This window comes from Lithobates pipiens, unplaced genomic scaffold, assembly GCF_037356315.1.
Source record: "Lithobates pipiens isolate NorthernLeopardFrog02 unplaced genomic scaffold, aLitPip1_a1.2 Scaffold_22, whole genome shotgun sequence".
Lineage (NCBI taxonomy): Eukaryota > Metazoa > Chordata > Amphibia > Anura > Ranidae > Lithobates > Lithobates pipiens.
In genome coordinates, this window is record NW_027507784.1 from 107353644 (window position 1) to 107368383 (window position 14740).

At 47.1% G+C, this 14740-nt stretch overlaps 1 protein-coding gene across 2 annotated transcripts in view; it reads right to left on the bottom strand.

Annotated features, from left to right (window-relative positions):
- LNPK (lunapark, ER junction formation factor) overlaps positions 1-13458 on the bottom strand; it is a 150909-nt gene extending 137451 nt beyond the window's left edge. Inside the window, exon 1 of one of the 2 annotated variants that reach the window (XM_077448064.1) lies at positions 13320-13458. The gene's annotated coding sequence lies outside the window, so the exon portion shown is untranslated. The remainder of the gene's footprint in view (positions 1-13319) is intronic. The other variant, XM_077448062.1, reaches the window with a different exon arrangement.
- Between the last annotated feature and the right edge of the window lie 1282 nt (positions 13459-14740).

Here is a 14740-nt window from a genome sequence, read left to right on the forward strand (position 1 = left end):
CTGGACCCTGGGACAGGCAAGTGTCTGATTACTAAAAGTCAGCAGCTGACTTTTACATTTTTTTAATGGGAACCCCTCTAACCACTTGCTTACAGGGCACTTAAATCCCCCACCTATCCAGACCAATTCTCAGCTTTCAGCGCTGTCGCACTTTGAATGATAATTGCGCGGCCATACAACACTGTACCCAAATGAAACGTTTATCATTTTTTCCCCCCAAATAGAGCTTTCTTTTGGTGGTATTTGATCACCTGTGCAATTTATATATATTTTTTAAAATTTAAAAAAGACCAATTTTTTTATTTTATAAAACGGTAATTTTTGTCTGTCATTGATGTATGCCGATGAGGCGGCACCGATGGGCGGCATCTGTGGGCACTGTTAGATGGTATAAATGAGGCTTAATTGCCTCTTCCTTTTCGGGACCGATGTCCCTTTAAGATAAGCCGTGATGGGATTTTTTTCCTCCTCCGCTGTCAGCGTGAGGAGAAAAAAAAAACGATCACTGAGATTTTGTTTTGATCATGTGATCAGCTGTCATTGTCTGACAGCTGATCACATGGTAAAGGGCCGGGACCGACCCCTTACTCGGATTAGTGATCACCCGAGTCTCATTGACTCCGTGATCACAGCGCACTCCGCGCGCGCGCGCCCTGTAGCCGTGCACAGGGGAATTCACATCCGCGCTGTGGCTATCATTCAGCCATAGCGCGGATGTCAGGTAGTTAAATCACATGTCGTGTTTGTTTTGCTTAAAAATTATACCCCATGTCCCTTCAGTGGTGCTTCAAAGTCTCCACTCACTTGAAGTACCTGCAGCTTTTGAGAGGCTTTCATTCAGCTTTAGCTTTGCATAAATCGCAGGTATGGGATATCCACACACAGCATCTGCCGAGCTTCATTAAAGCTGAAAAAAGAAGGGGAAAAAAAAAAAAACACGGTAGCATAAAAAACAAACCATGTTGAAGCGGTAGGCGTTTCAATGCGTGAAGTCAAAGCAAGTGTAGATGAGCCATAAATCTTTGCCTGGATCCTGATTAGAGGTCGACCGATATGGTTTTTTCTCTGGCTGATGCCGATATTTAGAAATCGCCACAGCCAATGGCCGATATATGATCCCGATTTTTTTTGGGCTGATATGTTGGGCCGATTATTATTTTTTCCCCCTTCATCTCATAAAATCTAACAGTTAGACACCTTTCACACCGGGGCGTTTTTTAGGCGCTTTCGGGCTAAAAATAGCACCTGTAAAGTGCCTGCAAAACGACTCCCCTGCAGTCTGTGTGGAAGCCCCGAGTGCTTTCACACCGAGGCGATGCGCTGGCAGGACGTTAAAAAGTCCTGCAAGCAGCATCTTTGGAGTGGTGTACACCGCTCCTCCACCACTCCTGCCCATTGAAATGAATGGGCACCGCTGCCGAAGCACCTGCAATGCAATTTGGCAGCGGCGCTTCATGGGCACATTTAACCCCTTCCTCGGCCGCTAGCTGGATTATAAGTGCCCCACTAGCAGCCGAATAGCGCCGCTCAAACTGGCAGCATTTTACCGTCAACGCCTGCCCGCTCCAGTGTGAAAGCAGCCTTAAGTGATACAGAAAATGTCTTACATTTAAACATTTATTAAACAAAACAAACATCCAATCAGTATATATGTATATATGTGTGCGTGTGTGAAAAATAGCGTTTGAAAGACCGCTGCGAAAATACTGTGTGACATAAAATATTGCAACAACCACTATTTTATTCCCTAGGATCTCTGCTAAAAAATATTTATATACGTTTTTGGGGTTCTAAGTGAATTTCTAGCAGAAAATACAGGATTTTTAATGGGAACCCCTCTAACCACTTGCTTACAGGGCACTTGTAAGCATCAAGTCTCAAAAAAGATTTAGTCTTTAAATGGTTAAACTGAGAACTTCTACACACCGAGTTGAATTCATTCATAAATGTAAACATTGTATCTCTTTGATCTATTCTTGGCAGACTGCCCAGAGAGGAGACAAGTCACTTCACTGCTGGCAACTTGCATTGACTTTTATTACTGAAGTAATTTGCAAGTCTCCCTGAATATATCATCTGCCTTTTTTAACAGCACAATCGGCCGATGCCGATTAAAAAACGTCAAATATCGGCCGATATATAGGTTTAATTCTAATCCTGATGTTCACTATCCGGACCAGATATAGAACTAGGGTCACCATCTCTTTCTTCGTTTACTTTTTGTGACCAGGATTGGATTAAAAGGGGCTATTGGAGCTGCAGCTCCAGGCCCCTACCTTAATATAGGCTCAGCCACCCAAAAAGAACAGGCTGCTCATGGAAAGCAATGGGCCAACAGAGAGAGATCTCCCCTGACAGGCCCTGCATTTCACATGCACTGCCTGGGCAGGGCTCTTACAGAAATTTGGAGCTTCCATAGTGTTAGGCCTGTGCAGCTGCACTCTTTCAACTCACACCAATGTACAGCCTTACGGCAACCTGACAAATCAAATGCCAGGCTTCTCTAGTGTTGCGCTTGCGCGGGGCTGCGTCCTTTAGAGTTCAGGCACATGCCAACACAAGCTCTTAGAAACACAGAAGGGTCCAGGAAAAAGGTCCACCAAAATCCTCAGCACCAAGCACATGATGCTCTTAATCCAGCCCTGCTTGTGACATAGAACTAGATGACATAGGCAAAGAATATTTATGCATGAAGAAGAAGAAGAAGAAGAAGAAGAAGAAGAAGAACTGAGCTCGCTGTACTAACTATCCAATGTTGGTACAGCCATCTCACCGCTGTACTTGTATTCTAACAGGGAGATCACCAAGCCAAAACACACTGGTCAGCGCTCACAGCCATTGAATGATTGGATGCTCATCAACATAAGCCGCTCGACTATTTCACTAATGCCAGATAAGACGGCTACCACTTTCCAATGCTGCAACTATGCATGCCAAGTTTGTCATACACAATCTGTACTGTCATTTCTCAGCCCCTCCTCTCCCCTTATCCAAAGTACGGGTTCACTCAGGTGACAGTCCTCCGCGCAGAGCCACTGGCAGATGCATGTTTATCCACCTTGGAGTTGCGTGCAGGCAGCCCATAGAAGTGTAGTGTATGCACACACAGCACCAGCAGGGACACACAATCGCATGTCAAAATTTGCCAGGTCAGAACGCACAACCTCCCTTTCTGCTGGCTGCCTGCATGCCACTCCGAGATGGATGCACACACATCTGCCAGGGGCTCTGCTTGGAGGATGGACCTATCGGTCATCTGAATGAGCCCTAAACGTATTCTGTGAATTAATCACAAAATACAAGCGTTCTGTGAGAGGACAAGAGGAGGGGAGGGTAGATAAACCGGTAGGTTTGCATTGTTGATGAATGGCTGTGATCAGCTGCTTGTCACTGATCACATCTACTCTTGTTCAGCAGTGTCTGCTATAAGTTCATGGACACTGAAGCAGACATGAGTTTATAGCAGAAGGAGGTGTGAGGAATACTGACCTAGCCAGCTGAAGAGAAGAAGTTCTGTGCTGCTATATGCCCTACATCTGCAGCAGTGAGAAAAATAGGAGCTGTCACTACCGGGTTGTTTAGAAAGGGATAAGCTCCAGGGCTGTCACTTTTAAACTTTTTTTTTTTGGGCGAGTCACTGACCTGGAACAAGCGTGTCATATTAGGTTGTGTGTTACATAGGGATGTACACACTTGTGTTTAGTCAATGACTCACTTAAATTAGGTTACACCAACATTTCATAGTTATGCGAGTGTTCTCATGTACTAAAAAGCAGGGTGGATAAAAAAAAAAAAAAAAAAAAAGATTTTTTTGATTTTTATGAAATTAATTTTAACTACTTGCCGACCGCTGCAAACACATATGTCGGCAGAATAGCACAGGCAGGCAAATGGGCATACCTATACGTCCCTTTGAATTTGCCACCTATCAGGTGTGCACCGCTGGCGTTCCCATGGGCCCTGTAAACTCGATGTTAGCCAGCGGCCCACGATTGCATAAACAAGGCATTTCCCTGATCTGCTTAGCAACATGACAGGGATCTACTACTCCCTGTCATGAGCAGTGATCTCTGTCATGCTGTAGTGAGCCCACCCCCACCCCAGTTAGAATCACACCCTAGGACACACTTAACCCCTTGATTGCCCCCTAGTGTTTAACCCCTTCCCTATTATTTATACAGTAATCAGTGGCTATTTGTAGCTCTGATCTCGCTGTATAAATGACAATGGTCCCAAAATAGTGTCAAAAGCGTCCAATGTGTCTGCCACGTCGCAGTCACGAGATAAAAAAAATAAAAATAAAAAAATTGCAGATCACCGCCCCCTACTAGTAAAAACAAAATAAAAACGACATAAAGATATCCCCTATTTTGTAAACGCTATAACTTTTGCGCAAATCAATATACACTTATTGCGATTTTTACCACAAATATGTAGCATACATATTTAAACTGTGGTAGAAATTTTAATTTTTAGATATTTTTTGGGGATATTATAGCAAAAAGTAAAAAACAGGGGTGATCAAATACCACCAAAAGAAAGCCATTTGTGGGGGGGGGGGGGGGGGGGATATCAAGTTTGGGTATGTCACACAGCGGCGCAATGTTAGCTAAAGCAACAGTACAGAATCGCAAAAAAAAAGTTCTGGTCAGGAAGTAGATAAATTCTACCAGGGCTGAAGTGGTTAATAAAATGCTTTTGGAGTAAAAATCTAAAGATAGTTATTAATATAGCCTTAGGCTCGGTTCACACAGGGGTGGCACGACTTGCAGCGCTGTGACCTGCATACGATCAGCGGCGACTTGCAAAACGACTTCTGTATAGAAGTCAATGCAAGTCGCCCCAAAGTAGTACAGAAACCTTTTTTCTAAGTCGGAGCGACTTGAGTCGCTCCTATTAGAACGGTTCCATAGTACAGAATGGAGAGCGACTTGTCAGGCGGCGAAGTCGCCTGGACAAGTCGCCCGTGTGAACCGAGCCTAAATAGAAAACAGTTTATTCAGCATGAAATGGAGCTTAGTTATGTAGCATGAGGCTGCATATTCTGCAATATTTTTACATTTCTGGTAAAGTCATTCAATGAATTTAAGCTCTGCAAGCCGAGATAACATGCACTGCATTGAAGCATTCACACAATTTCACAGTAACCATTAGGGGTGCAACGGATCAAAAAAAACTCATGGATCGGATCATTACTCGGATCAGAGTCACGAATCGGATCATTTTTCGGATCAGCAAAAACCCCCCCAAAAAAAAAAGAAAAAAAAAAAAAAAACACAAAGACAAGACAAATCTTGTTACACCCATCGGAGTTTTAGATTTCAGTTATTTTCAACACAAAACTGAGCTTATATGCTTAAATACACAGTATTTGCAAACCCGACGGACTGTTTAGATGTTGAATTTTAAAAGCAGCAGCAAACCTGCTAATGTGACAGAACACCTCTGATTTTCATATTTAACTAAATGTTAAATGTGAAAATCAGGGGTGTTCTGTCACATTAGCAGGTTTGCGGCTGCTTTTAAAATTTAACATCTAAACAGTCCGTCAGATTTGCAAATACTGCATTTAAGCATATAAACTCTGTTTTGTGTTGAAAATAACTGAAATCTAGAACTCCGGTGGTTGTAAAAAGATGTCCGCTTGCCCCCTTCTCACTCCATCGTTACTGTGCAGGAGTGTAGCAAGATGGTGGCGACAAAATGTCACTTCCTGACGAGACAGCCACCAGGTGTACCAAGATGGCCGCCGCTCCAGAGCTAGGCCAAAGCCACTGCCTTTCCAAAGCCACGGATCACGTGGTGTGCCGATCCGAAAAGGTTGATTGAATTGGTTCTGATGTTGTCATTTTACTAACCTGACAGCTTATTATTCTAAATAGAAAACCTTCATTTTCTTGGCAAATATTAACCACTTCAATACAGGGCACTTAAACACCTTCCTGCCCAGACCAATTTTGAGCTTTCAGCGCTGTCGCACTTTGAATGACAATTGTGCGGTCATGCTACACTGTACCCAAATGAAATTTTTATCATTTTTTCCCACAAATAGAGCTTTATTTTGGTGGTATTTGATCACCTCTACGGTTTTTATTTTTTGCGTTACAAATATAAAATACCGAAAATTAAAAAAAAAAAATGTTTTTTTTTGTTTCAGTTTCAAAACTTTGTAAATAAGTATGTTTTCTCCTTCACTGATGGGCACTGATGGGCGACACGGACGGACACGGACGGGCGACACGGACGGACACGGACGGACACGGACGGGCGACACGGACGGACACGGACGGGCGACACGGACGGACACTGATAGGTGGCACAAATTGGCACGGATGGGCACTCATAGGCGGCACGGATGGGCACTCATAGGCGGCATCGGTGTTATACTATAGTAATGGATGCCAATCAGTGTCAAACAATAATGCATGCCAATCAGTGATGCCCATTGTGGGCACTGATTGGCACCCATTGTGCTAACTGGCATCCCTGGTGGTCTAGGGAGGATTATGACCTTTATTACCTTTTCCCTGGTGGTCTGGTGGCGTCCCTGGTGGTCCAGTGTGGGCATCCTCGGGGGGGCTGTGCTGATAATCGATCAGCACAGACCCCCACCTGTCAGAGGAGCAGCCGATCGGCTCTCCTCTACTCACGTCTGATAGACGCGAGTGAGGGAAAGCCGATCGCCGGCTCTTTCCATTTACACTGTGATCAGCCGTGATTGGACACGGCTGATCACATGGTAAAGAGTCTCCGTCGGAGACTCTTTACCGAGATCGTAGTTGCCGGGTGTCAGACTGACACCCCGCAACAACGATCGCCGCGATGCGCGCCCCCGGGGGCGCCCAGCGGCTCATAATCCTGATCACGTCATATGACGTCCGGTCAGGATTATGAAACCACTTTGCAGCTGTCAATTGCCTATAGGGCGGGCGGCAAGTGGTTAAAGATGCTAAACTACCAGCAAGAATAAGTCCTTACGTTCAAGAGCACCTATATTTCAGATCCATCATGGCAGAATCTGTTAGCGGGCATCCACTCACCTGCTATCGCCATGTCCCTCGCCTTGTTGCGTCACTGACGCATCGCCAGCCATCCCATTAAAGTGAATGGGACTATCGGTGAGTTAACAGTGAGTCAGAGGAGGAGCCTCTGCAGGACAGAGATAACAGTTGCTCTTTAAAAAATTATGATTTAAATCAAGCCTTTTTACTAGCGATTTAAAAATCAACTTGATTTAACCACTTAAGGACCGCCTGATGTACATATACGTTGGTACTTTGAAAAGGGATATCTTGGTAACTGCAGCAGCTGCTGCCAGAACTGAGATATCCCTCTTTACATGAGGCGGTCCTGTGTGCGATAATGGTGGTCTCCGCGACGGGTTCGCCGAGAAATCACATTGCCAGATCTGTCGGTAACGGCTGAGGCGATCGGGTCCTGTACACTGCTGGGTATGGAGACGAGTGAGGCTAAGATGGCCCCCACTCGTCTATACCATAGGAGGGCAGAAGCGATGTCAAAACTTCACTTCCGCCCGTACCTCTTAAAAAGGTTCTTTTTTTTTTTTTTTTTTTTTTTAAAGATCACGATTCTCACAGCGTAACATCATTCACACTATATAAAAAAATAAAAATAAAAAATAAAAATGGGCTAACTTTACTGTTTCGCGCTTTATTTTTTATTTATTTATTTTTTTAATTCATTGAAGTGTATTTTTTCCCAAAAAATTGCATTTGAAAGACTACTGCGCAAATACGGTGCGACAAAAAATATTGCAACAACCGGCATTTTATTTTTTAGGGTCTCTGCTAAAATATTATATTATTATATACACACACACACACACAGTGGGGTAAAAAAGTAGTCAGCCACCAATTGTGCAAGTTCTCACTTAAAAAGATGAGAGGCGCCTGTAATCGTCATCATAGGTATACCTCAACTATGAGAGACAAACTGTGGAAACAAATCCAGACAATCACATTGTCTGATTTTTGAAAGAATTAGCAAATTATGGTGGAATATAAGTATTTTATCAATATCAAAAGTTCATCTCAATACTTTGTTATATATCCTTTGTTGGCAATGACAGAGGTCAAATGTTTTCTGCAAGTCTTCACAAGGTTGTCGCACACTGTTGCTGGTATGTTGGCCCATTCCTCCATGCAGATCTCTAGAGCAGTGATGTTTTGGGGCTGTCGCTGGGCAACACAGGACTTTCAACTCTCTCCAAAGTTTTTCTATGGGGTTGAGATCTGGAGACTGGCTAGGCCACTCCAGGACCTTGAAATGCCTCTTACGAAGACACTCCTTCATTGCCCGGGCGGTGTGTTTGGGATCACTGTCATGCTGAAAGACCCAGCGACATTTCATCTTCAATGCCCTTGCTGATGGGAGGTGGTTTGCACTCAAAATCTCACGATACATAGCCCCATTCATTCTTTCATGTACACGGATCAGTCGCCCTGTTCCCTTTGCAGAGAAACAGCCCCAAAGCATGATGTTGCCACCCCCATGCTTCACAGTATGTATGGCGTTCTTTGGTTGCAACTCAGCATTCTCTCTATTCCAAACACGACGAGTTGTGTTTCTACCAAACTGTTCTACTTTGGTTTCATCTGACCATAGGACATTCACCCAATCCTCTTCTGGGTCATCCAAATGCTCTCTAGCAAACCTCAGACAGGCCCAGACATGTACTGGCTTAAGCAGGGGGACACGTCTGGCACTGCAGGATCTCAGTCCCTGGTGGAGTAGTGTTACTGATGGTAACCTTTGTTACGTTGGTCCCAGCTCTCTGCAGGTCATTCCCTAGGTCCCCCAGTGTGGTTCTGGGATTTTTGCACACCGTTCTTGTGACAATTTTGACCCCACGGGGTGAGATCTTGTGTGGTGCCCCAGATTGAGGAAGATTATAAGCGGTCTTGTATGTCTTCCATTTTCTAATTATTGCTCCCACAGTTGATTTCTTCACACCAAGCTGGACCATAGTGGAGACAGATATCAGGTGTCAGCGGGTGTTCAGCCGCTGACACCCGCTATCCCATAGGGATGCATGTATGTCCGTATTTCATCCAAAAATGGATGGATGAAATACGGTCCGCACGTGTGAAGGGGGCCTTCCATTGACAAATTGTTACAATGTTTACACTTAAGCTCAACTGATAAGGAATGTTTTGATTCTTTGCAAACTACACAGTTTTTCTCTTCCTTTGTTTTGAAGGCTTTGGCTTCAGAAGAGCAGAGAGAATTATTTGCATAGAAAGAATTGTGAAACACAAGGTCACGATAACGATTCTTGATTAATTGTGCAGCTCATATATATTTCTGTACTTGCCAAATAAGCTGCAGAATTCTCCCTCCACTACGTCTGGCTGCAGCCATTTTAACTGATAAAAATGATCCCTTGCAGCTGAGGGTCAGCGGGAGGAGTAGCGCCCCCCACCGTCGGGGTCAGCGGGAGGAGTAGCGCCCCCCCACCGTCGGGGTCAGCGGGAGGAGTAGCGCCCCCCCACCGTCGGGGTCAGCGGGAGGAGTAGCGCCCCCCACCGTCGGGGTCACAGACAGCCCCACAGTCAAAATTATTTTATTTTTGCTGACTTTGCCCCAATGGCTTAGTTCTCACAGCTTCCCGAGCAGAGAGCTGCTGACTGTCAATCAGCAGCACTCCACTCCTCCTTGCTCACTGGAGCGCTGAGCTGTGAAGGGGTTGGGAGCCATCTCAGAGGCGGAGACGTGTGTCAGTCCAGGCACCTGGCGGGTTCCAGACTCCCATTGTCGGGGTGACGCAGTACCTTAACTGATTTCTGTGACATCAGCAGAGAGCAGATTTCAGTCCATAGGAGAAGCCCAGCCAAAAGAGTTCCTTTAAAGCGGAGCTCCACCCGAATTACAACTTCTATGCCCTTAGGATTGTCTTGTTGTCTAATTGCAAGATATCCCCCTTACCTTGCTGCTGGCATCTTCTGTCTTTTTCTCTTTTTGAATTTCCTGGTCCTGGAGATTCCGGATGGGGCGGTGCGGCTATGGGCGGGGCTTCAGCGGCAGGTCTGCGCTTCCTGTTGGCCGCACTGTCTCCTGGGATCGTTTTTTCAATTTCCCAGGAGTCTGTGCGGCGCCCTGCGTTGTTGTCAGCGCTCGATTTGTTTCATCTGCGCATGCGCGAGATCGGCGATTGAACGGGCAGTGCATGCTGGGACATCAGCAGCACAGTGTCCCGGAAGACAATGCCTGTGGGCTTCACATGCCCACAGGCAAGATGGAAAACGTCAGGAGACGTTTTTATAAAGTGTTTACAATACAGAAAAACGGCAGCAGGAGCCTTAGAAAAAAGCAAAACAATTATAAAAACGTACTCCTTGCCATTTACCCCAAAAAATAAAAATAAAAAGGCGGTGGAACCCCGCTTTAATGTTTGCTACTTGGCCCCTAGGATTTGTCCACCCCTGAGCCCACAGTAAACTAAATCTAAATAACTGGTAGAAAATACAGTAAAGCTCAATGTATCGACAAACATTTATTTTAACATAGACATGGACGTTCTGCAGGCATAGTTGTGAACAATATCAGTTACAGATCAGCTGTTTGCACACATCTGACACCCTGTACTTAGGATCAAACTATTTAATGCATCACATGGCAATAAAACAGATGACAAAACGAACATGATTGCAGAATTGGCAAGAGTTGTTCAGGATTAGTTAAGCGTTATATATACACTAGAGTCCGATTGTCAGGCAATCGGTTAAGATTACATTTACTGATAGCTTGATTACTTAGTAAGGTTTTTTTCTCAATAGACATTCAATAACTTGAACTTGCATCAAAAGGAAGAGGGAGGTCAAGCTTTTGACATTTCCATTACTTATGTCAGGGATAAGATGTCAATTCACGTTAACGGCACTTTTAAAAAATACAGCCGAGAACTGAGGAACAAATCCTCTATCACCATCATCAATAGGTCAACTAAATACATTAAATATCACCAATTTAAAACTAAGTATGGTTATGGCAAATCGTTACATTGGTCCAGTTCAGACCAATGTAAATAAGGAGGTTATACCTGTGGGAATTACTGTAGTAGGCACCGCTACTACATGGAGATTGACATCACCACCCCTCCACCAATCAGAATACTTTGAATGAGAAAAGGCAAGTGTTCTCTAAAATGGCATCCATGCTGAGCAAGCGACCTCCTATGTTCAGAGAGCAACAGGGCAGCCACACAACACTGGACCTGGAAACTAGTGTTGGTCACTGTAGTAGTGGAGCTTTCACAGAGATCTCACGGGTATGACACATACATACATACATACTGGTCCAAGCTGGCCACTTGTAACGATGTAAAACTTTCCATAGGTCCCTACGCACACTGTGTGATTAGCTTTGGGTGGAAGGAACAGGTGCAGCATCCAGTCCCGCAGCTGGCAGTCTTTCAAACTATGAGAGGCTGCGGCTGGACAGTGTAGTGCTTCCAATTAGGGCAATATGTGCCCAGGGACGAATGACCGGAATGCAAACTTCATGAATTTCAGGCAATCGTCCCTGGGCACATACTGCCCTATACAGAAGGACTGCTATGTGACCCATCCAGCCACAGCAACTGTCACCCTCTCAGAGTTTGACAGACTGCTGGCAGCGGGGCTGGATGGAACACCTGTGCTCTCCACCCACAGCTAGACCTCAGAGCCCCATACATTGGTGCTGAACACAAAGCTTCGTCCAATACACATGTGGAAGGGTGGCTAGGGATATTGGCCCTGGTATGTATACAAGGGAGGGACCTTATGCCTTGTACACACAATAAGATCAGACGAATGATTGTCCGGAGTTTTTTTTGCATGCTAGTCTCATACTGAGTACATGGGCAGTGGGGGGGGGGGGGGCTCACTCGCGCTGAGTACATGATGGGGGAGGGCGGTGATTATGGTGGAGCGATGATAATGGGGGAGGGGGGGGCGATGATGGAGGGGGGGCAATGATGGGGGGCGATGATGGAGGGGGGGCAATGATGATGGGGGGGCAATGATGGGGAAGGGGGGGGCGGGGGCGATGATGATGGTCCCACCTTCCTTATCTTTTTTTAGATACGCCCTTTTGTCCAGATGATGGGGAAGGGGGGCGATGATGATGATGGGGAAGGGGGGGGGGGGCGATGATGATGATGGGGAAGGGGGGGGGGCGATGATGATGGGGGAGGGGGGGGCGATGATGATGGGGGAGGGGGGGGCCATGATGATGGGGGAGGGGGGGGCGATGATGATGGGGAGGGCCGATGATGATGGGGGAGGGGGGGGCCGATGATGATGGGGGGGGCCGATGATGATGGGGAGGGGGGGGCGATGATGATGGGGAGGGGGGGGCGATGATGATGGGGAGGGGGGGGGCGATGATGATGGGGAGGGGGGGGGGCGATGATGATGGGGAGGGGGGGGGGCGATGATGATGGGGAGGGGGGGGCGATGATGATGGGGGGGGGGGGGGGCGATGATGATGGGGGGGGGGCGATGATGATGGGGAGGGGGGGGGGGGGGCGCCGATGATGATGGGGGGGGGCCGATGATGATGGGGGGGGGCCGATGATGATGGGGGGGGGCGATGATGATGGGGGAAGGCCGATGATGATGGGGGAAGGCCGATGATGATGGGGGAAGGCCGATGATGATGGGGGAAGGCCGATGATGATGGGGGAAGGCCGATGATGATGGGGGAAGGCCGATGATGATGGGGGAAGGCCGATGATGATGGGGGAGGCCGATGATGATGGGGAGGGGGGGCGGGCGATGATGGGGAGGGGGGGCGATGATGATGGGGAGGGGGGGGGGCGATGATGATGGGGAGGGCGATGATGATGATGGGGAGGGGGGCGATGATGATGATGGGGAGGGGGGGGGTCGATGATGATGATGGGGGGGGGGGGGGGCTGATGATGATGAGGGGGGGGGGTGAACACTGGGTGTAACACACAACCCTTCCTTCTATGGGGAGTTGCTGTGAGCAGAGGAAGGTGTGCTGCAACTACAAGTCCCAGCATGCTCCTCAGCCTCACACACAGTCAGGGCCCCTTCCGGTCTGACACCCATCACAGCACTGCATGGACACCATGCACTAAGTAAACCAAGAGGGAGGAGGGAGTGGACCCTCACAGACACCATCATACACTGACCGGCAGTGACATAATGACAGTGGGGGTGTCAGGCTGTCATTGGGCCGGGCGGGGATGACAGGGACTCAAGCACACAATTTCCAGGCCGCCGCCCCTGCTGGTTAAACACCGAGCACACGGCTACACATTCCCACAACAACCGCGGAGCGTGTATTACCTGCCGGCGCCTCCTCCCGCACCTCCACCAGTCACTAATTCACCAACACAGTAATCCTGAGCGCCCAGCCCCGCCCCTATACCATGACACACCGACGTCACACGCAAGACACACACCGAAAAGCAGCCACCAATCAGAGACCGAGACCCGAGCCTGGCGTGCTACGGCTTCCCCCCGTGACGTGGCGCTTTTGAAACAGGCGGGAAAAGGGGGAGAAGCCGTCACGTGACGTGCTCCTGTTGTCAATGTGGTGAGTGCCGAGCAGAGCGCAAGATATAGAATGGATAGACTCTCATATCACTGTCTATGCATTGCATGAGGGGAGGACAGTGCTCTGATTTTTATCTGAATATAATTCTGGCTCTAAGTATATCTAAAGACAAAACATTTTTTTTATTATTTTGGTGCATAGAGTGGAGAGGAACTAGAAGGGAGATATGCCCTATTTATTCTGTTTACCATTATTATTGAACATGTAAATAAAAGAAAATCCAACATGTTGTGCTCACACCAGAACAGTAATAGAGGGAAATCTTCCAATGGAGACACTAGTGACAACCTGGGGGTTTTCTCACTTCAGAGGCATTTCTGCGAACTTCCTGTTTTGTCTATGAGACAGGAAGTGAAAGGAAATCTCCCTAAAGGCTGACAGATGGCACAACAATCTAACAGGGGTTATAACTCCCTCATACTTCTATCCAAAGTGAAAAAAAGTTTTACCTTTAGTTCTACTTTAACCACCTGATGACCGGACACTTTCACCCCCCCCCTTCCTGCCAAGACCAGCTTTCAGTGCTGTCACACTGTGAATGACAATTACTCAGTCATGCAACGGTTTTGTTTGAGATGAATAGAGCTTTCTTTTGGTGGTATTTAAAGAGGAACTATGGCCGACCTCCCCATTTTTTTTTTTTGCCCCCATTAACTGATGGTATCTGGACATTTCAGATACCCACCCAGTGGATCCAGCGTTGACCCACTGAGAGCATCTCATGCCCGGCCACAGCTCCGCCCGCACCGCCATGTTCTCGCTGATGCCATTGAGAAGCCTGCCAGCTCTTCCGGGTTCAGCGGACGGGCCTCTCGATATTCATGAATGAAAGGCTATGCCTCTTGGGATGTGTGATGTACATATCCCGGGAGGCTCAGCGGGCAGTGTGCACATTATTCACCTAAGGCAAGTGACATGCATGGGGATACGGACTTTACATTAAAGGAGAAATACAGCTAAAGCTTGTTTGGCTGTACATCTCCTGTGGATTACAGGAGTGCAGTTCATTCTGTATTCCTGTGACCCGTTTTCAGCAGACAGCAGGCTGAAGTCTGCTGAGGTCACAGGGCTGATCCAGGCTCAGGCAAGATGATGACAATAAAGTCAGGATCTGCCCACTTGCCTGGACCAGCATCCAGCTCAGCCCCTC